The sequence below is a fragment of the Pezoporus flaviventris genome, unplaced genomic scaffold (assembly GCF_033815535.1).
Source record: "Pezoporus flaviventris isolate CSIRO_AGI_PZ_B2104156 unplaced genomic scaffold, CSIRO_AGI_Pfla_v1 ptg000160l, whole genome shotgun sequence".
Taxonomy (NCBI): domain Eukaryota; kingdom Metazoa; phylum Chordata; class Aves; order Psittaciformes; family Psittacidae; genus Pezoporus; species Pezoporus flaviventris.
Window position 1 is genome coordinate 2,272,832 of NW_026892708.1, and position 25,594 is coordinate 2,298,425.

Genomic DNA, 25,594 nt, shown 5'->3' on the forward strand with positions numbered 1-25,594 from the left:
AGCATTTGAATAGAATCAGTCCAGAGGCTGCTCTCTGCTGCGCAGCAACACAGTCAGCACAGAATGAACAGTGGCATCTGCTCACACGGCAGAAGGAGCAGCAGGGAAAGCTAGTGCTCTGCTTCTTCAGCACACAAGCAGCTTTGCAACGGGGTCACCATCATTGCAGTCTCTCCTCGGTTTCCTACCTAAAAGTCCATTTGAATCCAAATTCTCAGGTGGTGTCTCTCAGCTGCCCAGCAGCACAGTGAGTACAGCACGAACGTTTGGCCTCTGCTCCCACAGCAGAAGAGCCAGGATTGAAAGCTGGTGCTGGACCTGTTCAGCACACAATCCCCTTTACATTGGTGCCTCCATCGTTGCTTTCACTGCTAACACTAATACAGGAAAAGCATTTGAATAGAATCAGTCCAGAGGCTGCTCTCTGCTGCGCAGCAACACAGTCAGCACAGAATGAACAGTGGCATCTGCTCACACGGCAGAAGGAGCAGCAGGGAAAGCTAGTGCTCTGCTTCTTCAGCACACAAGCAGCTTTGCAACGGGGTCACCATCATTGCAGTCTCTCCTCGGTTTCATACCTAAAAGTCCATTTGAATCCAAATTCTCAGGTGGTGTCTCTCAGCTGCCCAGCAGCACAGTGAGTACAGCACGAACGTTTGTCCTCTGCTCCCACAGCAGAAGAGCCAGGATTGAAAGCTGGTGCTGGACCTGTTCAGCACACAATCCCCTTTACATTGGTGCCTCCATCGTTGCTTTCACTGCTAACACTCATACAGGAAAAGCATTTGAATAGAATCTGTCCAGAGCCTGCTCCCTGCTGGCAGCAACACCGCACAGAATGAACAGGGGCATCTGCTCACACGGCAGAAGGAGCAGCAGGGAAAGCTAGTGCTCTGCTTCTTCAGCACACAAGCAGCTTTGCAACGGGGTCACCATCATTGCAGTCTCTCCTCGGTTTCATACCTAAAAGTCCATTTGAATCCAAATTCTCAAGCGGTCTCAGCTGCCCAGAGGCACAGTGAGTACAGCACGAACGTTTGGCCTCTGCTCCCACAGCAGAAGAGCCAGGATTGAAAGCTGGTGCTGGACCTGTTCAGCACACAATCCCCTTTACATTGGTGCCTCCATCGTTGCTTTAACTGCTAACACTCATACAGGAAAAGCATTTGAATAGAATCTGTCCAGAGCCTGCTCCCTGCTGGCAGCAACACCGCACAGAATGAACAGGGGCATCTGCTCACACGGCAGAAGGAGCAGCAGGGAAAGCTAGTGCTCTGCTTCTTCAGCACACAAGCAGCTTTGCAACGGGGTCACCATCATTGCAGTCTCTCCTCGGTTTCATACCTAAAAGTCCATTTGAATCCAAATTCTCAAGCGGTCTCAGCTGCCCAGAGGCACAGTGAGTACAGCACGAACGTTTGGCCTCTGCTCCCACAGCAGAAGAGCCAGGATTGAAAGCTGGTGCTGGACCTGTTCAGCACACAATCCCCTTTACATTGGTGCCTCCATCGTTGCTTTCACTGCTAACACTCATACAGGAAAAGCATTTGAATGGAATCCGTCCAGAGCCTGCTCCCTGTTGGCAGCAACACAGCACAGAATGAACAGTGGCATCTGCTCACACGGCAGAAGGAGCAGCAGGGAAAGCTAGTGCTCTGCTTCTTCAGCACACAAGCAGCTTTGCAACGGGGTCACCATCATTGCAGTCTCTCCTCGGTTTCCTACCTAAAAGTCCATTTGAATCCAAATTCTCAGGTGGTGTCTCTCAGCTGCCCAGCAGCACAGTGAGTACAGCACGAACGTTTGGCCTCTGCTCCCACAGCAGAAGAGCCAGGATTGAAAGCTGGTGCTGGACCTGTTCAGCACACAATCCCCTTTACATTGGTGCCTCCATCGTTGCTTTCACTGCTAACACTCATACAGGAAAAGCATTTGAATAGAATCAGTCCAGAGGCTGCTCTCTGCTGCGCAGCAACACAGTCAGCACAGAATGAACAGTGGCATCTGCTCACACGGCAGAAGGAGCAGCAGGGAAAGCTAGTGCTCTGCTTCTTCAGCACACAAGCAGCTTTGCAACGGGGTCACCATCATTGCAGTCTCTCCTCGGTTTCCTACCTAAAAGTCCATTTGAATCCAAATTCTCAGGTGGTGTCTCTCAGCTGCCCAGCAGCACAGTGAGTACAGCACGAACGTTTGGCCTCTGCTCCCACAGCAGAAGAGCCAGGATTGAAAGCTGGTGCTGGACCTGTTCAGCACACAATCCCCTTTACATTGGTGCCTCCATCGTTGCTTTCACTGCTAACACTAATACAGGAAAAGCATTTGAATAGAATCAGTCCAGAGGCTGCTCTCTGCTGCGCAGCAACACAGTCAGCACAGAATGAACAGTGGCATCTGCTCACACGGCAGAAGGAGCAGCAGGGAAAGCTAGTGCTCTGCTTCTTCAGCACACAAGCAGCTTTGCAACGGGGTCACCATCATTGCAGTCTCTCCTCGGTTTCATACCTAAAAGTCCATTTGAATCCAAATTCTCAGGTGGTGTCTCTCAGCTGCCCAGCAGCACAGTGAGTACAGCACGAACGTTTGTCCTCTGCTCCCACAGCAGAAGAGCCAGGATTGAAAGCTGGTGCTGGACCTGTTCAGCACACAATCCCCTTTACATTGGTGCCTCCATCGTTGCTTTCACTGCTAACACTCATACAGGAAAAGCATTTGAATAGAATCTGTCCAGAGCCTGCTCCCTGCTGGCAGCAACACCGCACAGAATGAACAGGGGCATCTGCTCACACGGCAGAAGGAGCAGCAGGGAAAGCTAGTGCTCTGCTTCTTCAGCACACAAGCAGCTTTGCAACGGGGTCACCATCATTGCAGTCTCTCCTCGGTTTCATACCTAAAAGTCCATTTGAATCCAAATTCTCAAGCGGTCTCAGCTGCCCAGAGGCACAGTGAGTACAGCACGAACGTTTGGCCTCTGCTCCCACAGCAGAAGAGCCAGGATTGAAAGCTGGTGCTGGACCTGTTCAGCACACAATCCCCTTTACATTGGTGCCTCCATCGTTGCTTTAACTGCTAACACTCATACAGGAAAAGCATTTGAATAGAATCTGTCCAGAGCCTGCTCCCTGCTGGCAGCAACACCGCACAGAATGAACAGGGGCATCTGCTCACACGGCAGAAGGAGCAGCAGGGAAAGCTAGTGCTCTGCTTCTTCAGCACACAAGCAGCTTTGCAACGGGGTCACCATCATTGCAGTCTCTCCTCGGTTTCATACCTAAAAGTCCATTTGAATCCAAATTCTCAAGCGGTCTCAGCTGCCCAGAGGCACAGTGAGTACAGCACGAACGTTTGGCCTCTGCTCCCACAGCAGAAGAGCCAGGATTGAAAGCTGGTGCTGGACCTGTTCAGCACACAATCCCCTTTACATTGGTGCCTCCATCGTTGCTTTCACTGCTAACACTCATACAGGAAAAGCATTTGAATGGAATCCGTCCAGAGCCTGCTCCCTGTTGGCAGCAACACAGCACAGAATGAACAGTGGCATCTGCTCACACGGCAGAAGGAGCAGCAGGGAAAGCTAGTGCTCTGCTTCTTCAGCACACAAGCAGCTTTGCAACGGGGTCACCATCATTGCAGTCTCTCCTCGGTTTCCTACCTAAAAGTCCATTTGAATCCAAATTCTCAGGTGGTGTCTCTCAGCTGCCCAGCAGCACAGTGAGTACAGCACGAACGTTTGGCCTCTGCTCCCACAGCAGAAGAGCCAGGATTGAAAGCTGGTGCTGGACCTGTTCAGCACACAATCCCCTTTACATTGGTGCCTCCATCGTTGCTTTCACTGCTAACACTCATACAGGAAAAGCATTTGAATAGAATCAGTCCAGAGGCTGCTCTCTGCTGCGCAGCAACACAGTCAGCACAGAATGAACAGTGGCATCTGCTCACACGGCAGAAGGAGCAGCAGGGAAAGCTAGTGCTCTGCTTCTTCAGCACACAAGCAGCTTTGCAACGGGGTCACCATCATTGCAGTCTCTCCTCGGTTTCCTACCTAAAAGTCCATTTGAATCCAAATTCTCAGGTGGTGTCTCTCAGCTGCCCAGCAGCACAGTGAGTACAGCACGAACGTTTGGCCTCTGCTCCCACAGCAGAAGAGCCAGGATTGAAAGCTGGTGCTGGACCTGTTCAGCACACAATCCCCTTTACATTGGTGCCTCCATCGTTGCTTTAACTGCTAACACTCATACAGGAAAAGCATTTGAATAGAATCTGTCCAGAGCCTGCTCCCTGCTGGCAGCAACACCGCACAGAATGAACAGGGGCATCTGCTCACACGGCAGAAGGAGCAGCAGGGAAAGCTAGTGCTCTGCTTCTTCAGCACACAAGCAGCTTTGCAACGGGGTCACCATCATTGCAGTCTCTCCTCGGTTTCATACCTAAAAGTCCATTTGAATCCAAATTCTCAAGCGGTCTCAGCTGCCCAGAGGCACAGTGAGTACAGCACGAACGTTTGGCCTCTGCTCCCACAGCAGAAGAGCCAGGATTGAAAGCTGGTGCTGGACCTGTTCAGCACACAATCCCCTTTACATTGGTGCCTCCATCGTTGCTTTCACTGCTAACACTCATACAGGAAAAGCATTTGAATAGAATCTGTCCAGAGGCTGCTCTCTGCTGCGCAGGAACACAGTCAGCACAGAATGAACAGTGGCATCTGCTCACACGGCAGAAGGAGCAGCAGGGAAAGCTAGTGCTCTGCTTCTTCAGCACACAAGCAGCTTTGCAACGGGGTCACCATCATTGCAGTCTCTCCTCGGTTTCATACCTAAAAGTCCATTTGAATCCAAATTCTCAGGTGGTGTCGCTCAGCTGCCCAGCAGCACAGTTAGTACAGCACGAACGTTTGGCCTCTGCTCCCACAGCAGAAGAGCCAGGATTGAAAGCTGGTGCTGGACCTGTTCAGCACACAATCCCCTTTACATTGGTGCCTCCATCGTTGCTTTCACTGCTCACTTTCATACAGGAAAAGCATTTGAATAGAATCCGTCCAGAGCCTGCTCCCTGTTGGCAGCAACACAGCACAGAATGAACAGTGGCATCTGCTCACACGGCAGAAGGAGCAGCAGGGAAAGCTAGTGCTCTGCTTCTTCAGCACACAAGCAGCTTTGCAAAGGGGTCTCCATCATTGCAGTCTCTCCTCGGTTTCCTACCTAAAAGTCCATTTGAATCCAAATTCTCAGGTGGTGTCTCTCAGCTGCCCAGCAGCACAGTTAGTACAGCACGAACGTTTGGCCTCTGCTCCCACAGCAGAAGAGCCAGGATAGAAAGCTGGTGCTGGACCTGTTCAGCACACAATCACCTTTACATTGGTGCCTCCATCGTTGCTTTCACTGCTCACATTCATACAGGAAAAGCATTTGAATGGAATCAGTCCAGAGGCTGCTCTCTGCTGCGCAGCAACACAGTCAGCACAGAATGAACAGTGGCATCTGCTCACAAGGCAGAAGGAGCAGCAGGGAAAGCTAGTGCTCTGCTTCTTCAGCACACAAGCAGCTTTGCAACGGGGTCACCATCATTGCAGTCTCTCCTCGGTTTCATACCTAAAAGTCCATTTGAATCCAAATTCTCAGGTGGTGTCTCTCAGCTGCCCAGCAGCACAGTTAGTACAGCACGAACGTTTGGCCTCTGCTCCCACAGCAGAAGAGCCAGGATTGAAAGCTGGTGCTGGACCTGTTCAGCACACAATCCCCTTTACATTGGTGCCTCCATCGTTGCTTTCACTGCTCACATTCATACAGGAAAAGCATTTGAATGAAATCAGTCCAGAGGCTGCTCTCTGCTGCGCAGCAACACAGTCAGCACAGAATGAAGTGGCATCTGCTCACAAGGCAGAAGGAGCAGCAGGGAAATCTAGTGCTCTGCTTCTTCAGCACACAAGCAGCTTTGCAACGGGGTCACCATCATTGCAGTCTCTCCTCGGTTTCCTACCTAAAAGTCCATTTGAATCCAAATTCTCAGGTGGTGTCTCTAAGCTGCCCAGCAGCACAGTTATTACAGCACGAACGTTTGGCCTCTGCTCCCACAGCAGAAGAGCCAGGATTGAAAGCTGGTGCTGGACCTGTTCAGCACACAATCCCTTTTACATTGGTGCATTCATCGTTGCTTTCACTGCTCACTTTCATACAGGAAAAGCATTTGAATGGAATCAGTCCAGAGGCTGCTCTCTGCTGCGCAGCAACACAGTCAGCACAGAATGAACAGTAGCATCTGCTCACACGGCAGAAGGAGCAGCAGGGAAAGCTAGTGCTCTGCTTCTTCAGCACACAAGCAGCTTTGCAACGGGGTCACCATCATTGCAGTCTCTCCTCGGTTTCATACCTAAAAGTCCATTTGAATCCAAATTCTCAGGTGGTGTCTCTCAGCTGCCCAGCAGCACAGTGAGTACAGCAAGAACGTTTGGCCTCTGCTCCCACAGCAGAAGAGCCAGGATTGAAAGCTGGTGCTGGACCTGTTCAGCACACAATCCCCTTTACATTGGTGCCTCCATCGTTGCTTTAACTGCTAACACTCATACAGGAAAAGCATTTGAATGGAATCCGTCCAGAGCCTGCTCCCTGCTGGCAGCAACACAGCACAGAATGAACAGTGGCATCTGCTCACACGGCAGAAGGAGCAGCAGGGAAAGCTAGTGCTCTGCTTCTTCAGCACACAAGCAGCTTTGCAACGGGGTCACCATCATTGCAGTCTCTCCTCGGTTTCATACCTAAAAGTCCATTTGAATCCAAATTCTCAAGCGGTCTCAGCTGCCCAGAGGCACAGTTAGTACAGCACGAACGTTTGGCCTCTGCTCCCACAGCAGAAGAGCCAGGATTGAAAGCTGGTGCTGGACCTGTTCAGCACACAATCCCCTTTACATTGGTGCCTCCATCGTTGCTTTCACTGCTCACTTTCATACAGGAAAAGCATTTGAATAGAATCCGTCCAGAGCCTGCTCCCTGTTGGCAGCAACACAGCACAGAATGAACAGTGGCATCTGCTCACACGGCAGAAGGAGCAGCAGGGAAAGCTAGTGCTCTGCTTCTTCAGCACACAAGCAGCTTTGCAAAGGGGTCTCCATCATTGCAGTCTCTCCTCGGTTTCCTACCTAAAAGTCCATTTGAATCCAAATTCTCAGGTGGTGTCTCTCAGCTGCCCAGCAGCACAGTTAGTACAGCACGAACGTTTGGCCTCTGCTCCCACAGCAGAAGAGCCAGGATAGAAAGCTGGTGCTGGACCTGTTCAGCACACAATCACCTTTACATTGGTGCCTCCATCGTTGCTTTCACTGCTCACATTCATACAGGAAAAGCATTTGAATGGAATCAGTCCAGAGGCTGCTCTCTGCTGCGCAGCAACACAGTCAGCACAGAATGAACAGTGGCATCTGCTCACAAGGCAGAAGGAGCAGCAGGGAAAGCTAGTGCTCTGCTTCTTCAGCACACAAGCAGCTTTGCAACGGGGTCACCATCATTGCAGTCTCTCCTCGGTTTCATACCTAAAAGTCCATTTGAATCCAAATTCTCAGGTGGTGTCTCTCAGCTGCCCAGCAGCACAGTTAGTACAGCACGAACGTTTGGCCTCTGCTCCCACAGCAGAAGAGCCAGGATTGAAAGCTGGTGCTGGACCTGTTCAGCACACAATCCCCTTTACATTGGTGCCTCCATCGTTGCTTTCACTGCTCACATTCATACAGGAAAAGCATTTGAATGAAATCAGTCCAGAGGCTGCTCTCTGCTGCGCAGCAACACAGTCAGCACAGAATGAAGTGGCATCTGCTCACAAGGCAGAAGGAGCAGCAGGGAAATCTAGTGCTCTGCTTCTTCAGCACACAAGCAGCTTTGCAACGGGGTCACCATCATTGCAGTCTCTCCTCGGTTTCCTACCTAAAAGTCCATTTGAATCCAAATTCTCAGGTGGTGTCTCTAAGCTGCCCAGCAGCACAGTTATTACAGCACGAACGTTTGGCCTCTGCTCCCACAGCAGAAGAGCCAGGATTGAAAGCTGGTGCTGGACCTGTTCAGCACACAATCCCTTTTACATTGGTGCATTCATCGTTGCTTTCACTGCTCACTTTCATACAGGAAAAGCATTTGAATGGAATCAGTCCAGAGGCTGCTCTCTGCTGCGCAGCAACACAGTCAGCACAGAATGAACAGTAGCATCTGCTCACACGGCAGAAGGAGCAGCAGGGAAAGCTAGTGCTCTGCTTCTTCAGCACACAAGCAGCTTTGCAACGGGGTCACCATCATTGCAGTCTCTCCTCGGTTTCATACCTAAAAGTCCATTTGAATCCAAATTCTCAGGTGGTGTCTCTCAGCTGCCCAGCAGCACAGTGAGTACAGCAAGAACGTTTGGCCTCTGCTCCCACAGCAGAAGAGCCAGGATTGAAAGCTGGTGCTGGACCTGTTCAGCACACAATCCCCTTTACATTGGTGCCTCCATCGTTGCTTTAACTGCTAACACTCATACAGGAAAAGCATTTGAATAGAATCTGTCCAGAGCCTGCTCCCTGCTGGCAGCAACACCGCACAGAATGAACAGGGGCATCTGCTCACACGGCAGAAGGAGCAGCAGGGAAAGCTAGTGCTCTGCTTCTTCAGCACACAAGCAGCTTTGCAACGGGGTCACCATCATTGCAGTCTCTCCTCGGTTTCATACCTAAAAGTCCATTTGAATCCAAATTCTCAAGCGGTCTCAGCTGCCCAGAGGCACAGTGAGTACAGCACGAACGTTTGGCCTCTGCTCCCACAGCAGAAGAGCCAGGATTGAAAGCTGGTGCTGGACCTGTTCAGCACACAATCCCCTTTACATTGGTGCCTCCATCGTTGCTTTCACTGCTAACACTCATACAGGAAAAGCATTTGAATGGAATCCGTCCAGAGCCTGCTCCCTGTTGGCAGCAACACAGCACAGAATGAACAGTGGCATCTGCTCACACGGCAGAAGGAGCAGCAGGGAAAGCTAGTGCTCTGCTTCGTCAGCACACAAGCAGCTTTGCAACGGGGTCACCATCATTGCAGTCTCTCCTCGGTTTCCTACCTAAAAGTCCATTTGAATCCAAATTCTCAGGTGGTGTCTCTCAGCTGCCCAGCAGCACAGTGAGTACAGCACGAACGTTTGGCCTCTGCTCCCACAGCAGAAGAGCCAGGATTGAAAGCTGGTGCTGGACCTGTTCAGCACACAATCCCCTTTACATTGGTGCCTCCATCGTTGCTTTCACTGCTAACACTCATGAAAAGCATTTGAATAGAATCCGTCCAGAGCCTGCTCCCTGCTGGCAGCAACACAGCACAGAATGAACAGTGGCATCTGCTCACACGGCAGAAGGAGCAGCAGGGAAAGCTAGTGCTCTGCTTCTTCAGCACACAAGCAGCTTTGCAACGGGGTCACCATCATTGCAGTCTCTCCTCGGTTTCCTACCTAAAAGTCCATTTGAATCCAAATTCTCAGGTGGTGTCTCTCAGCTGCCCAGCAGCACAGTTAGTACAGCACGAACGTTTGGCCTCTGCTCCCACAGCAGAAGAGCCAGGATTGAAAGCTGGTGCTGGACCTGTTCAGCACACAATCCCCTTTACATTGGTGCCTCCATCGTTGCTTTCACTGCTCACATTCATACAGGAAAAGCATTTGAATGGAATCAGTCCAGAGGCTGCTCTCTGCTACGCAGCAACACAGTCAGCACAGAATGAACAGTGGCATCTGCTCACACGGCAGAAGGAGCAGCAGGGAAAGCTAGTGCTCTGCTTCTTCAGCACACAAGCAGCTTTGCAAAGGGGTCACCATCATTGCAGTCTCTCCTCGGCTTCATACCTAAAAGTCCATTTGAATCCGAATTCTCAGGTGGTGTCGCTCAGCTGCCCAGCAGCACAGTGAGTACAGCACGAACGTTTGGCCTCTGCTCCCACAGCAGAAGAGCCAGGATTGAAAGCTGGTGCTGGACCTGTTCAGCACACAATCCCCTTTACATTGGTGCCTCCATCGTTGCTATCACTGCTAACACTCATACAGGAAAAGCATTTGAATAGAATCTGTCCAGAGCCTGCTCCCTGCTGGCAGCAACACCGCACAGAATGAACAGGGGCATCTGCTCACACGGCAGAAGGAGCAGCAGGGAGAGCTAGTGCTCTGCTTCTTCAGCACACAAGCAGCTTTGCAACGGGGTCACCATCATTGCAGTCTCTCCTCGGTTTCATACCTAAAAGTCCATTTGAATCCAAATTCTCAAGCGGTCTCAGCTGCCCAGAGGCACAGTGAGTACAGCACGAACGTTTGGCCTCTGCTCCCACAGCAGAAGAGCCAGGATTGAAAGCTGGTGCTGGACCTGTTCAGCACACAATCCCTTTTACATTGGTGCATTCATCGTTGCTTTCACTGCTCACTTTCATACAGGAAAAGCATTTGAATGGAATCAGTCCAGAGGCTGCTCTCTGCTGCGCAGCAACACAGTCAGCACAGAATGAACAGTAGCATCTGCTCACACGGCAGAAGGAGCAGCAGTGAAAGCTAGTGCTCTGCTTCTTCAGCACACAAGCAGCTTTGCAACGGGGTCACCATCATTGCAGTCTCTCCTCGGTTTCATACCTAAAAGTCCATTTGAATCCAAATTCTCAGGTGGTGTCTCTCAGCTCCCCAGCAGCACAGTGAGTACAGCACGAACGTCTGGCCTCTGCTCCCACAGCAGAAGAGCCAGGATTGAAAGCTGGTGCTGGACCTGTTCAGCACACAATCCCCTTTACATTGGTGCATTCATCGTTGCTTTCACTGCTAACACTCATACAGGAAAAGCATTTGAATAGAATCCGTCCAGAGCCTGCTCCCTGCTGGCAGCAACACAGCACAGAATGAACAGTAGCATCTGCTCACACGGCAGAAGGAGCAGCAGGGAAAGCTAGTGCTCTGCTTCTTCAGCACACAAGCAGCTTTGCAACGGGGTCACCATCATTGCAGTCTCTCCTCGGTTTCATACCTAAAAGTCCATTTGAATCCAAATTCTCAGGTGGTGTCTCTCAGCTGCCCAGCAGCACAGTGAGTACAGCACGAACGTTTGGCCTCTGCTCCCTCAGCAGAAGAGCCAGGATTGAAAGCTGGTGCTGGACCTGTTCAGCACACAATCCCCTTTACATTGGTGCCTCCATCGTTGCTTTCACTGCTCACATTCATACAGGAAAAGCATTTGAATGGAATCAGTGCAGAGGCTGCTCTCTGCTGCGCAGCAACACAGTCAGCACAGAATGAACAGTGGCATCTGCTCACAAGGCAGAAGGAGCAGCAGGGAAAGCTAGTGCTCTGCTTCTTCAGCACACAAGCAGCTTTGCAACGGGGTCACCATCATTGCAGTCTCTCCTCGGTTTCATACCTAAAAGTCCATTTGAATCCAAATTCTCAGGTGGTGTCTCTCAGCTGCCCAGCAGCACAGTGAGTACAGCACGAACGTTTGGCCTCTGCTCCCACAGCAGAAGAGCCAGGATTGAAAGCTGGTGCTGGACCTGTTCAGCACACAATCCCTTTTACATTGGTGCATTCATCGTTGCTTTCACTACTCACTTTCATACAGGAAAAGCATTTGAATAGAATCAGTCCAGAGGCTGCTCTCTGCTGTGCAGCAACACAGTCAGCACAGAATGAACAGTGGCATCTGTTCACACGGCAGAAGGAGCAGCAGGGAAAGCTAGTGCTCTGCTTCTTCATCACACAAGCAGCTTTGCAACGGGGTCACCATCATTGCAGTCTCTCCTCGGTTTCATACCTAAAAGTCCATTTGAATCCAAATTCTCAAGCGGTCTCAGCTGCCCAGAGGCACAGTGAGTACAGCACGAACGTTTGGCCTCTGCTCCCACAGCAGAAGAGCCAGGATTGAAAGCTGGTGCTGGACCTGTTCAGCACACAATCCCCTTTACATTGGTGCCTCCATCGTTGCTTTCACTGCTAACACTCATACAGGAAAAGCATTTGAATAGAATCCGTCCAGAGCCTGCTCTCTGCTGGCAGCAACACAGCACAGAATGAACAGTGGCATCTGCTCACACGGCAGAAGGAGCAGCAGGGAAAGCTAGTGCTCTGCCTCTTCAGCACACAAGCAGCTTTGCAACGGGGTCACCATCATTGCAGTCTCTCCTCGGTTTCATACCTAAAAGTCCATTTGAATCCAAATTCTCAGGTGGTGTCTCTCAGCTGCCCAGCAGCACAGTGAGTACAGCACGAACGTTTGGCCTCTGCTCCCACAGCACTAGAGCCAGGATTGAAAGCTGGTGCTGGACCTGTTCAGCACACAATCCCCTTTACATTGGTGCCTCCATCGTTGCTTTAACTGCTAACACTCATACAGGAAAAGCACTTGAATAGAATCCGTCCAGAGCCTGCTCCCTGCTGCGCAGCCACACAGTCAGCACAGAATGTACAGTGGCATCTGCTCACAAGGCAGAAGGAGCAGCAGGGAAAGCTAGTGCTCTGCTTCTTCAGCACACAAGCAGCTTTGCAACGGGGTCACCATCATTGCAGTCTCTCCTCGGTTTCATACCTAAAAGTCCATTTGAATCCAAATTCTCAGGTGGTGTCGCTCAGCTGCCCAGCAGCACAGTGAGTACAGCACGAACGTTTGGCCTCTGCTCCCACAGCAGAAGAGCCAGGATTGAAAGCTGGTGCTGGACCTGTTCAGCACACAATCCCCTTTACATTGGTGCCTCCATCGTTGCTTTCACTGCTCACTTTCATACAGGAAAAGCATTTGAATAGAATCCGTCCAGAGCCTGCTCCCTGTTGGCAGCAACACAGCACAGAATGAACAGTGACATCTGCTCACACGGCAGAAGGAGCAGCAGGAAAGCTAGTGCTCTGCTTCTTCAGCACACAAGCAGCTTTGCAACGGGGTCACCATCATTGCAGTCTCTCCTCGGTTTCCTACCTAAAAGTCCATTTGAATCCAAATTCTCAGGTGGTGTCTCTCAGCTGCCCAGCAGCACAGTTAGTACAGCACGAACGTTTGGCCTCTGCTCCCACAGCAGAAGAGCCAGGATAGAAAGCTGGTGCTGGACCTGTTCAGCACACAATCACCTTTACATTGGTGCCTCCATCGTTGCTTTCACTGCTCACATTCATACAGGAAATGCATTTGAATGGAATCAGTCCAGAGGCTGCTCTCTGCTGCGCAGCAACACAGTCAGGACAGAATGAACAGTGGCATCTGCTCACAAGGCAGAAGGAGCAGCAGGGAAAGCTAGTGCTCTGCTTCTTCAGCACACAAGCAGCTTTGCAACGGGGTCACCATCATTGCAGTCTCTCCTCGGTTTCATACCTAAAAGTCCATTTGAATCCAAATTCTCAGGTGGTGTCTCTCAGCTGCCCAGCAGCACAGTTAGTACAGCACGAACGTTTGGCCTCTGCTCCCACAGCAGAAGAGCCAGGATTGAAAGCTGGTGCTGGACCTGTTCAGCACACAATCCCCTTTACATTGGTGCCTCCATCGTTGCTTTCACTGCTCACATTCATACAGGAAAAGCATTTGAATGAAATCAGTCCAGAGGCTGCTCTCTGCTGCGCAGCAACACAGTCAGCACAGAATGAAGTGGCATCTGCTCACAAGGCAGAAGGAGCAGCAGGGAAATCTAGTGCTCTGCTTCTTCAGCACACAAGCAGCTTTGCAACGGGGTCACCATCATTGCAGTCTCTCCTCGGTTTCATACCTAAAAGTCCATTTGAATCCAAATTCTCAGGTGGTGTCTCTCAGCTGCCCAGCAGCACAGTTATTACAGCACGAACGTTTGGCCTCTGCTCCCACAGCCGAAGAGCCAGGATTGAAAGCTGGTGCTGGACCTGTTCAGCACACAATCCCTTTTACATTGGTGCATTCATCGTTGCTTTCACTGCTCACTTTCATACAGGAAAAGCATTTGAATGGAATCAGTCCAGAGGCTGCTCTCTGCTGCGCAGCAACACAGTCAGCACAGAATGAACAGTAGCATCTGCTCACACGGCAGAAGGAGCAGCAGGGAAAGCTAGTGCTCTGCTTCTTCAGCACACAAGCAGCTTTGCAACGGGGTCACCATCATTGCAGTCTCTCCTCGGTTTCATACCTAAAAGTCCATTTGAATCCAAATTCTCAGGTGGTGCCTCTCAGCTGCCCAGCAGCACAGTGAGTACAGCAAGAACGTTTGGCCTCTGCTCCCACAGCAGAAGAGCCAGGATTGAAAGCTGGTGCTGGACCTGTTCAGCACACAATCCCCTTTACTTTGGTGCCTCCATCGTTGCTTTAACTGCTAACACTCATACAGGAAAAGCATTTGAATGGAATCCGTCCAGAGCCTGCTCCCTGCTGGCAGCAACACAGCACAGAATGAACAGTGGCATCTGCTCACACGGCAGAAGGAGCAGCAGGGAAAGCTAGTGCTCTGCTTCTTCAGCACACAAGCAGCTTTGCAACGGGGTCACCATCATTGCAGTCTCTCCTCGGTTTCATACCTAAAAGTCCATTTGAATCCAAATTCTCAAGCGGTCTCAGCTGCCCAGAGGCACAGTGAGTACAGCACGAACGTTTGGCCTCTGCTCCCACAGCAGAAGAGCCAGGATTGAAAGCTGGTGCTGGACCTATTCAGCACACAATCCCCTTTACATTGGTGCCTCCATCGTTGCTTTCACTGCTAACACTCATACAGGAAAAGCATTTGAATAGAATCCGTCCAGAGCCTGCTCCCTGTTGGCAGCAACACAGCACAGAATGAACAGTGGCATCTGCTCACACGGCAGAAGGAGCAGCAGGGAAATCTAGTGCTCTGCTTCTTCAGCACACAAGCAGCTTTGCAACGGGGTCACCATCATTGCAGTCTCTCCTCGGTTTCATACCTAAAAGTCCATTTGAATCCAAATTCTCAGGTGGTGTCGCTCAGCTGCCCAGCAGCACAGTTAGTACAGCACGAACGTTTGGCCTCTGCTCCCACAGCAGAAGAGCCAGGATTGAAAGCTGGTGCTGGACCTGTTCAGCACACAATCCCCTTTACATTGGTGCCTCCATCGTTGCTTTCACTGCTCACTTTCATACAGGAAAAGCATTTGAATAGAATCCGTCCAGAGCCTGCTCCCTGTTGGCAGCAACACAGCACAGAATGAACAGTGACATCTGCTCACACGGCAGAAGGAGCAGCAGGGAAAGCTAGTGCTCTGCTTCTTCAGCACACAAGCAGCTTTGCAACGGGGTCACCATCATTGCAGTCTCTCCTCGGTTTCATACCTAAAAGTCCATTTGAATCCAAATTCTCAGGTGGTGTCTCTCAGCTGCCCAGCAGCACAGTTAGTACAGCACGAACGTTTGGCCTCTGCTCCCACAGCAGAAGAGCCAGGATAGAAAGCTGGTGCTGGACCTGTTCAGCACACAATCACCTTTACATTGGTGCCTCCATCGTTGCTTTCACTGCTCACATTCATACAGGAAAAGCATTTGAATGGAATCAGTCCAGAGGCTGCTCTCTGCTGCGCAGCAACACAGTCAGCACAGAATGAACAGTGGCATCTGCTCACAAGGCAGAAGGAGCAGCAGGGAAAGCTAGTGCTCTGCTTCTTCAGCACACAAGCAGCTTTGCAACGGGGTCACCATCATTGCAGTCTCTCCTCGGTTTCATACCTAAAAGTCCATTTGAATCCAAATTCTCAGGTGGTGTCGCTCAGCTGCCCAGCAGCACAGTTAGTACAGCACGAACGTTTGGCCTCTGCTCCCACAGCAGAAGAGCCAGGATTGAAAGCTGGTGCTGGACCTGTTCAGCACACAATCCCCTTTACATTGGTGCCTCCATCGTTGCTTTCACTGCTCACATTCATACAGGAAAAGCATTTGAATGAAATCAGTCCAGAGGCTGCTCTCTGCTGCGCAGCAACACAGTCAGCACAGAATGAAGTGGCATCTGCTCACAAGGCAGAAGGAGCAGCAGGGAAATCTAGTGCTCTGCTTCTTCAGCACACAAGCAGCTTTGCAACGGGGTCACCATCATTGCAGTCTCTCCTCGGTTTCATACCTAAAAGTCCATTTGAATCCAAATTCTCAGGTGGTGTCTCTCAGCTGCCCAGCAGCACAGTTATTACAGCACGAACGTTTGGCCTCTGCTCCCACAGCAGAAGAGCCAGGATTGAAAGCTGGTGCTGGACCTGTTCAGCACACAATCCCTTTTACATTGGTGCATTCATCGTTGCTTTCACTGCTCACTTTCATACAGGAAAAGCATTTGAATGGAATCAGTCCAGAGGCTGCTCTCTGCTGCGCAGCAACACAGTCAGCACAGAATGAACAGTAGCATCTGCTCACACGGCAGAAGGAGCAGCAGGGAAAGCTAGTGCTCTGCTTCTTCAGCACACAAGCAGCTTTGCAACGGGGTCACCATCATTGCAGTCTCTCCTCGGGTTCATACCTAAAAGTCCATTTGAATCCAAATTCTCAGGTGGTGTCGCTCAGCTGCTCAGCAGCACAGTTAGTACAGCACGAACGTTTGGCCTCTGCTCCCACAGCAGAAGAGCCAGGATTGAAAGCTGGTGCTGGACCTGTTCAGCACACAATCCCTTTTACATTGGTGCCTCCATCGTTGCTTTCACTGCTAACACTCATACAGGAAAAGCATTTGAATAGAATCCGTCCAGAGCCTGCTCCCTGCTGGCAGCAACACCGCACAGAATGAACAGTGGCATCTGCTCACACGGCAGAAGGAGCAGCAGGGAAAGCTAGTGCTCTGCTTCTTCAGCACACAAGCAGCTTTGCAACGGGGTCACCATCATTGCAGTCTCTCCTCGGTTTCATACCTAAAAGTCCATTTGAATCCAAATTCTCAAGCGGTCTCAGCTGCCCAGAGGCACAGTGAGTACAGCACGAACGTTTGGCCTCTGCTCCCACAGCAGAAGAGCCAGGATTGAAAGCTGGTGCTGGACCTGTTCAGCACACAATCCCCTTTACATTGGTGCCTCCATCGTTGCTTTCACTGCTAACACTCATACAGGAAAAGCATTTGAATAGAATCCGTCCAGAGCCTGCTCAATGCTGGCAGCAACACAGCACAGAATGAACAGTGGCATCTGCTCACAGGGCAGAAGGAGCAGCAGGGAAAGCTAGTGCTCTGCTTCTTCAGCATACAAGCAGCTTTGCAACGGGGTCACCATCATTGCAGTCTCTCCTCGGTTTCCTACCTAAAAGTCCATTTGAATCCAAATTCTCAGGTGGTGTCTCTCAGCTGCCCAGCAGCACAGTTAGTACAGCACGAACGTTTGGCCTCTGCTCCCACAGCAGAAGAGCCAGGATTGAAAGCTGGTGCTGGACCTGTTCAGCACACAATCCCCTTTACATTGGTGCCTCCATCGTTGCTTTAACTGCTAACACTCATACAGGAAAAGCATTTGAGTAGAATCCGTCCAGAGCCTGCTCCCTGCTGCGCAGCAACACAGTCAGGACAGAATGAACAGTGGCATCGGCTCACAAGGCAGAAGGAGCAGCAGGGAAAGCTAGTGCTCTGCTTCTTCAGCACACAAGCAGCTTTGCAACGGGGTCACCATCATTGCAGTCTCTCCTCGGTTTCCTACCTAAAAGTCCATTTGAATCCAAATTCTCAGGTGGTGTCTCTCAGCTGCCCAGCAGCACAGTTAGTACAGCACGAACGTTTGTCCTCTGCTCCCACAGCAGAAGAGCCAGGATTGAAAGCTGGTGCTGGACCTGTTCAGCACACAATCACCTTTACATTGGTGCCTCTATCGTTGCTTTCACTGCTCACATTCATACAGGAAAAGCATTTGAATGGAATCAGTCCAGAGGCTGCTCTCTGCTGCGCAGCAACACAGTCAGCACAGAATGAACAGTGGCATCTGCTCACAAGGCAGAAGGAGCAGCAGGGAAAGCTAGTGCTCTGCTTCTTCAGCACACAAGCAGCTTTGCAAAGGGGTCACCATCATTGCAGTCTCTCCTCGGTTTCATACCTAAAAGTCCATTTGAATCCAAATTCTCAGGTGGTGTCTCTAGCTGCCCAGCAGCACAGTTAGTACAGCACGAACGTTTGGCCTCTGCTCCCACAGCAGAAGAGCCAGGATTGAAAGCTGGTGCTGGACCTGTTCAGCACACAATCACCTTTACATTGGTGCCTCCATCGTTGCTTTCACTGCTCACATTCATACAGGAAAAGCATTTGAGTGGAATCAGTCCAGAGGCTGCTCTCTGCTGCGCAGCAACACAGTCAGCACAGAATGAACAGTGGCATCTGCTCACAAGGCAGAAGGAGCAGCAGGGAAAGCTAGTGCTCTGCTTCTTCAGCACACAAGCAGCTTTGCAACGGGGTCACCATCATTGCAGTCTCTCCTCGGTTTCATACCTAAAAGTCCATTTGAATCCAAATTCTCAGGTGGTGTCTCTCAGCTGCCCAGCAGCACAGTGAGTACAGCACGAACGTTTGGCCTCTGCTCCCACAGCAGAAGAGCCAGGATTGAAAGCTGGTGCTGGACCTGTTCAGCACACAATCCCCTTTACATTGGTGCCTCCATCGTTGCTTTAACTGATAACACTCATACAGGAAAAGCATTTGAATAGAATCCGTCCAGAGCCTGCTCCCTGTTGGCAGCAACACAGCACAGAATGAACAGTGGCATCTGCTCACACGGCAGAAGGAGCAGCAGGGAAAGCTAGTGCTCTGCTTCTTCAGCACACAAGCAGCTTTGCAACGGGGTCACCATCATTGCAGTCTCTCCTCGGTTTCATACCTAAAAGTCCATTTGAATCCAAATTCTCAGGTGGTGTCTCTCAGCTGCCCAGCAGCACAGTGAGTACAGCACGAACGTTTGGCCTCTGCTCCCACAGCAGAAGAGCCAGGATTGAAAGCTGGTGCTGGACCTGTTCAGCACACAATCCCCTTTACATTGGTGCCTCCATCGTTGCTTTAACTGCTAACACTCATACAGGAAAAGCATTTGAATAGAATCCGTCCAGAGCCTGCTCCCTGCTGGCAGCAACACAGCACAGAATGAACAGTGGCATCTGCTCACACGGCAGAAGGAGCAGCAGGGAAAGCTAGTGCTCTGCTTCTTCAGCACACAAGCAGCTTTGCAACGGGGTCACCATCATTGCAGTCTCTCCTCGGTTTCATACCTAAAAGTCCATTTGAATCCAAATTCTCAGGTGGTGTCTCTCAGCTGCCCAGCAGCACAGTGAGTACAGCACGAACGTTTGGCCTCTGCTGCCACAGCAGAAGAGCCAGGATTGAAAGCTGGTTCTGGACCTGTTCAGCACACAATCCCCTTTACATTGGTGCCTCCATCGTTGCTTTCCCTGATAACACTCATACAGGAAAAGCATTTGAATAGAATCCGTCCAGAGCCTGCTCCCTGTTGGCAGCAACACAGCACAGAATGAACAGTGGCATCTGCTCACACGGCAGAAGGAGCAGCAGGGAAAGCTAGTGCTCTGCTTCTTCAGCACACAAGCAGCTTTGCAACGGGGTCACCATCATTGCAGTCTCTCCTCGGTTTCATACCTAAAAGTCCATTTGAATCCAAATTCTCAGGTGGTGTCTCTCAGCTGCCCAGCAGCACAGTGAGTACAGCACGAACGTTTGGCCTCTGCTCCCACAGCAGAAGAGCCAGGATTGAAAGCTGGTGCTGGACCTGTTCAGCACACAATCCCTTTTACATTGGTGCATTCATCGTTGCTTTCACTGCTCACTTTCATACAGGAAAAGCATTTGAATGGAATCAGTCCAGAGGCTGCTCTCTGCTGCGCAGCAACACAGTCAGCACAGAATGAACAGTAGCATCTGCTCACACGGCAGAAGGAGCAGCAGGGAAAGCTAGTGCTCTGCTTCTTCAGCACACAAGCAGCTTTGCAACGGGGTCACCATCATTGCAGTCTCTCCTCGGTTTCATACCTAAAAGTCCATTTGAATCCAAATTATCAGGTGGTGTCTCTCAGCTGCCCAGCAGCACAGTGAGTACAGCACGAACGTTTGTCCTCTGCTCCCACAGCAGAAGAGCCAGGATTGAAAGCTGGTGCTGGACCTGTTCAGCACACAATCCCCTTTACATTGGTGCCTCCATCGTTGCTTTCACTGCTAACACTCATACAGGAAAAGCATTTGAATAGAATCCGTCCAGAGCCTGCTCCCTGCTGGCAGCAACACAGCACAGAATGAACAGTGGCATCTGCTCACACGGCAGAAGGAGCAGCAGGGAAAGCTAGTGCTCTGCTTCTTCAGCACACAAGCAGCTTTGCAACGGGGTCACCATCATTGCAGTCTCTACTCGGTTTCATACCTAAAAGTCCATTTGAATCCAAATTCTCAAGCGGTCTCAGCTGCCCAGAGGCACAGTGAGTACAGCACGAACGTTTGGCCTCTGCTCCCACAGCAGAAGAGCCAGGATTGAAAGCTGGTGCTGGACATGTTCAGCACACAATCCCCTTTACATTGGTGCCTCCATCGTTGCTTTCACTGCTAACACTCATACAGGAAAAGCATTTGAATAGAATCCGTCCAGAGCCTGCTCAATGCTGGCAGCAACACAGCACAGAATGAACAGTGGCATCTGCTCACAAGGCAGAAGGAGCAGCAGGGAAAGCTAGTGCTCTGCTTCTTCAGCATACAAGCAGCTTTGCAACGGGGTCACCATCATTGCAGTCTCTCCTCGGTTTCATACCTAAAAGTCCATTTGAATCCAAATTCTCAGGTGGTGTCTCTCAGCTGCCCAGCAGCACAGTTAGTACAGCACGAACGTTTGGCCTCTGCTCCCACAGCAGAAGAGCCAGGATTGAAAGCTGGTGCTGGACCTGTTCAGCACACAATCCCCTTTACATTGGTGCCTCCATCGTTGCTTTAACTGCTAACACTCATACAGGAAAAGCATTTGAGTAGAATCCGTCCAGAGCCTGCTCCCTGCTGCGCAGCAACACAGTCAGGACAGAATGAACAGTGGCATCGGCTCACAAGGCAGAAGGAGCAGCAGGGAAAGCTAGTGCTCTGCTTCTTCAGCACACAAGCAGCTTTGCAACGGGGTCACCATCATTGCAGTCTCTCCTCGGTTTCCTACCTAAAAGTCCATTTGAATCCAAATTCTCAGGTGGTGTCTCTCAGCTGCCCAGCAGCACAGTTAGTACAGCACGAACGTTTGTCCTCTGCTCCCACAGCAGAAGAGCCAGGATTGAAAGCTGGTGCTGGACCTGTTCAGCACACAATCCCTTTTACATTGGTGCCTCCATCGTTGCTTTCACTGCTCACATTCATACAGGAAAAGCATTTGAATGGAATCAGTCCAGAGGCTGCTCTCTGCTGCGCAGCAACACAGTCAGCACAGAATGAACAGTGGCATCTGCTCACAAGGCAGAAGGAGCAGCAGGGAAAGCTAGTGCTCTGCTTCTTCAGCACACAAGCAGCTTTGCAACGGGGTCACCATCATTGCAGTCTCTCCTCGGTTTCATACCTAAAAGTCCATTTGAATCCAAATTCTCAGGTGGTGTCTCTCAGCTGCCCAGCAGCACAGTTAGTACAGCACGAACGTTTGGCCTCTGCTCCCACAGCAGAAGAGCCAGGATTGAAAGCTGGTGCTGGACCTGTTCAGCACACAATCACCTTTACATTGGTGCCTCCATCGTTGCTTTCACTGCTCACATTCATACAGGAAAAGCATTTGAGTGGAATCAGTCCAGAGGCTGCTCTCTGCTGCGCAGCAACACAGTCAGCACAGAATGAACAGTGGCATCTGCTCACAAGGCAGAAGGAGCAGCAGGGAAAGCTAGTGCTCTGCTTCTTCAGCACACAAGCAGCTTTGCAACGGGGTCACCATCATTGCAGTCTCTCCTCGGTTTCATACCTAAAAGTCCATTTGAATCCAAATTCTCAGGTGGTGTCTCTCAGCTGCCCAGCAGCACAGTGAGTACAGCACGAACGTTTGGCCTCTGCTCCCACAGCAGAAGAGCCAGGATTGAAAGCTGGTGCTGGACCTGTTCAGCACACAATCCCCTTTACATTGGTGCCTCCATCGTTGCTTTAACTGATAACACTCATACAGGAAAAGCATTTGAATAGAATCCGTCCAGAGCCTGCTCCCTGTTGGCAGCAACACAGCACAGAATGAACAGTGGCATCTGCTCACACGGCAGAAGGAGCAGCAGGGAAAGCTAGTGCTCTGCTTCTTCAGCACACAAGCAGCTTTGCAACGGGGTCACCATCATTGCAGTCTCTCCTCGGTTTCATACCTAAAAGTCCATTTGAATCCAAATTCTCAGGTGGTGTCTCTCAGCTGCCCAGCAGCACAGTGAGTACAGCACGAACGTTTGGCCTCTGCTCCCACAGCAGAAGAGCCAGGATTGAAAGCTGGTGCTGGACCTGTTCAGCACACAATCCCTTTTACATTGGTGCATTCATCGTTGCTTTCACTGCTCACTTTCATACAGGAAAAGCATTTGAATGGAATCAGTCCAGAGGCTGCTCTCTGCTGCGCAGCAACACAGTCAGCACAGAATGAACAGTAGCATCTGCTCACACGGCAGAAGGAGCAGCAGGGAAAGCTAGTGCTCTGCTTCTTCAGCACACAAGCAGCTTTGCAACGGGGTCACCATCATTGCAGTCTCTCCTCGGTTTCATACCTAAAAGTCCATTTGAATCCAAATTCTCAGGTGGTGTCTCTCAGCTGCCCAGCAGCACAGTGAGTACAGCACGAACGTTTGGCCTCTGCTCCCACAGCAGAAGAGCCAGGATTGAAAGCTGGTGCTGGACCTGTTCAGCACACAATCCCCTTTACATTGGTGCCTCCATCGTTGCTTTAACTGCTAACACTCATACAGGAAAAGCATTTGAATAGAATCCGTCCAGAGCCTGCTCCCTGCTGGCAGCAACACAGCACAGAATGAACAGTGGCATCTGCTCACACGGCAGAAGGAGCAGCAGGGAAAGCTAGTGCTCTGCTTCTTCAGCACACAAGCAGCTTTGCAACGGGGTCACCATCATTGCAGTCTCTCCTCGGTTTCATACCTAAAGTCCATTTGAATCCAAATTCTCAGGTGGTGTCTCTCAGCTGCCCAGCAGCACAGTTAGTACAGCACGAACGTTTGGCCTCTGCTCCCACAGCAGAAGAGCCAGGATTGAAAGCTCGTGCTGGACCTGTTCAGCACACAATCCCTTTTACATTGGTGCATTCATCGTTGCTTTCACTGCTCACTTTCATACAGGAAAAGCATTTGAATGGAATCAGTCCAGAGGCTGCTCTCTGCTGCGCAGCAACACAGTCAGCACAGAATGAACAGTAGCATCTGCTCACACGGCAGAAGGAGCAGCAGGGAAAGCTAGTGCTCTGCTTCTTCAGCACACAAGCAGCTTTGCAACGGGGTCACCATCATTGCAGTCTCTCCTCGGTTTCATACCTAAAAGTCCATTTGAATCCAAATTCTCAGGTGGTGTCTCTCAGCTGCCCAGCAGCACAGTGAGTACAGCACGAACGTTTGGCCTCTGCTCCCACAGCAGAAGAGCCAGGATTGAAAGCTGGTGCTGGACCTGTTCAGCACACAATCCCCTTTACATTGGTGCCTCCATCGTTGCTTTCACTGCTAACACTCATACAGGAAAAGCATTTGAATAGAATCCGTCCAGAGCCTGCTCCCTGCTGGCAGCAACACAGCACAGAATGAACAGTGGCATCTGCTCACACGGCAGAAGGAGCAGCAGGGAAAGCTAGTGCTCTGCTTCTTCAGCACACAAGCAGCTTTGCAACGGGGTCACCATCATTGCAGTCTCTCCTCGGTTTCATACCTAAAAGTCCATTTGAATCCAAATTATCAGGTGGTGTCTCTCAGCTGCCCAGCAGCACAGTGAGTACAGCACGAACGTTTGGCCTCTGCTCCCACAGCAGAAGAGCCAGGATTGAAAGCTGGTGCTGGACCTGTTCAGCACACAATCCCCTTTACATTGGTGCCTCCATCGTTGCTTTCACTGCTAACACTCATACAGGAAAAGCATTTGAATAGAATCCGTCCAGAGCCTGCTCCCTGCTGGCAGCAACACAGCACAGAATGAACAGTGGCATCTGCTCACACGGCAGAAGGAGCAGCAGGGAAAGCTAGTGCTCTGCTTCTTCAGCACACAAGCAGCTTTGCAACGGGGTCACCATCATTGCAGTCTCTCCTCGGTTTCATACCTAAAAGTCCATTTGAATCCAAATTCTCAGGTGGTGTCTCTCAGCTGCCCAGCAGCACAGTTAGTACAGCACGAACGTTTGGCCTCTGCTCCCACAGCAGAAGAGCCAGGATTGAAAGCTGGTGCTGGACCTGTTCAGCACACAATCCCTTTTACATTGGTGCATTCATCGTTGCTTTCACTGCTCACTTTCATACAGGAAAAGCATTTGAATGGAATCAGTCCAGAGGCTGCTCTCTGCTGCGCAGCAACACAGTCAGCACAGAATGAACAGTGGCATCTGCTCACACGGCAGAAGGAGCAGCAGGGAAAGCTAGTGCTCTGCTTCTTCAGCACACAAGCAGCTTTGCAACGGGGTCACCATCATTGCAGTCTCTCCTCGGTTTCATACCTAAAAGTCCATTTGAATCCAAATTCTCAGGTGGTGTCTCTCAGCTGCCCAGCAGCACAGTGAGTACAGCACGAACGTTTGGCCTCTGCTCCCACAGCAGAAGAGCCAGGATTGAAAGCTGGTGCTGGACCTGTTCAGCACACAATCCCCTTTACATTGGTGCCTCCATCGTTGCTTTCACTGCTAACACTCATACAGGAAAAGCATTTGAATAGAATCCGTCCAGAGCCTGCTCCCTGCTGGCAGCAACACAGCACAGAATGAACAGTGGCAACTGCTCACACGGCAGAAGGAGCAGCAGGGAAAGCTAGTGCTCTGCTTCTTCAGCACACAAGCAGCTTTGCAACGGGGTCACCATCATTGCAGTCTCTCCTCGGTTTCATACCTAAAAGTCCATTTGAATCCAAATTATCAGGTGGTGTCTCTCAGCTGCCCAGCAGCACAGTGAGTACAGCACGAACGTTTGGCCTCTGCTCCCACAGCAGAAGAGCCAGGATTGAAAGCTGGTGCTGGACCTGTTCAGCACACAATCCCCTTTACATTGGTGCCTCCATCGTTGCTTTCACTGCTAACACTCATACAGGAAAAGCATTTGAATAGAATCCGTCCAGAGCCTGCTCCCTGCTGGCAGCAACACAGCACAGAATGAACAGTGGCATCTGCTCACACGGCAGAAGGAGCAGCAGGGAAAGCTAGTGCTCTGCTTCTTCAGCACACAAGCAGCTTTGCAACGGGGTCACCATCATTGCAGTCTCTCCTCGGTTTCATACCTAAAAGTCCATTTGAATCCAAATTCTCAGGTGGTGTCTCTCAGCTGCCCAGCAGCACAGTTAGTACAGCACGAACGTTTGGCCTCTGCTCCCACAGCAGAAGAGCCAGGATTGAAAGCTGGTGCTGGACCTGTTCAGCACACAATCCCTTTTACATTGGTGCATTCATCGTTGCTTTCACTGCTCACTTTCATACAGGAAAAGCATTTGAATGGAATCAGTCCAGAGGCTGCTCTCTGCTGCGCAGCAACACAGTCAGCACAGAATGAACAGTGGCATCTGCT